Genomic DNA, 1,088 nt, shown 5'->3' with positions numbered 1-1,088 from the left:
TTATCCCTGTATATTCAATGAATTCCAGAAGAATCTTGAGGGGAGTTCGCATGATCTGGTCTGGTGGAATTTCATCCCCTCCCAGGAGTCTTCGTGTACCTCCTCCCAGTACTTTCTCTGTTGTTCCAAGATCAACTGCCCAACTGCCACCCTAACTAACCATTCAAACCGCAGAACAGATAAGGGCCGAGATTTCAAGAATTTTACAACGCTCAAAGCCTCCGAAGAGCAACTTCACTTTCAGTGAAAGAAAAGCCCTGAAAGCGCTGAATGAGGATAAGGAGATTCTCGTGTTGCCAGCTGATAAGGGAAATGCAACTGTGCTCATGTCTTCATTGAACTACGAAGACAAAATTAAAGAACTTTTGACCCCGTCAACGTACAAGAAGTTGACACGGGATCCGACGGCACGGATAGATACTAAGAACAACGAACAAATTAATTAAGGATATGACATTTCCATCCGAGGAGTTGGCAAAGCTCAAAAAATCAGAAGCACTCCCACCAAAACTCTACGGACTGCCCAAGATTCATAAACCAGATGTACCACTGAGAGCCATTGTGAGCGCCATTGGAAGTCCGACCTACAAGATTGCAAAATATCTAGCTAAAATATTACAGCCAAAAATTGGAAAAACGGACAGCTTTATAAAGGACTCATCCCATTTTGTTCAGAGGTTGCACTCGTTGTCGTTGTCGCCCGGGGAAATCCTTGTGAGTTTTGATGTGGTTTCATTGTTCACAATGGTACCAATAAGGGAGGCAATGGAACTTGTTGCGAGAGAATTTCCACCAGACATCGCCAAACTCTTCGAACACTGTCTAACCACAACCTACTTTCAGTGGAACAGCGAATTCTTTGAGCAGACGGATGGAGTAGCAATGGGCAGCCCTCTTAGTCCAGTGATAGCCAACTATTTTATGGAAAAAGTTGGCTATCATTGGAACCTAAGTGTTGGTTTCGCTATGTTGATGACACTTTTGTTGTTTGGGGCCATGGTCTGACTGAACTTGAAGACCTCCTGAGGCACCTCAACTCAATAAACCCTAAAATTCAATTCACTATGGAAGTGGAGAAGGATGGGCGA

The 1,088-nt window shown here is 44.0% G+C and overlaps 1 protein-coding gene across 1 annotated transcript in view; it reads left to right on the top strand.

Moving 5' to 3' along the window:
* LOC109537657 (tonsoku-like protein) overlaps positions 1-1,088 on the top strand; it is an 8,113-nt gene that overhangs the window by 3,962 nt on the left and 3,063 nt on the right. The window lies entirely within an intron of this gene.

Source organism: Dendroctonus ponderosae, unplaced genomic scaffold (assembly GCF_020466585.1).
Source record: "Dendroctonus ponderosae isolate FM_Combo_2020 unplaced genomic scaffold, Dpon_F_20191213v2 Dpon_F_20191213_9, whole genome shotgun sequence".
NCBI lineage: Eukaryota > Metazoa > Arthropoda > Insecta > Coleoptera > Curculionidae > Dendroctonus > Dendroctonus ponderosae.
This window is presented reverse-complemented; position numbering and strand designations above follow the sequence as displayed.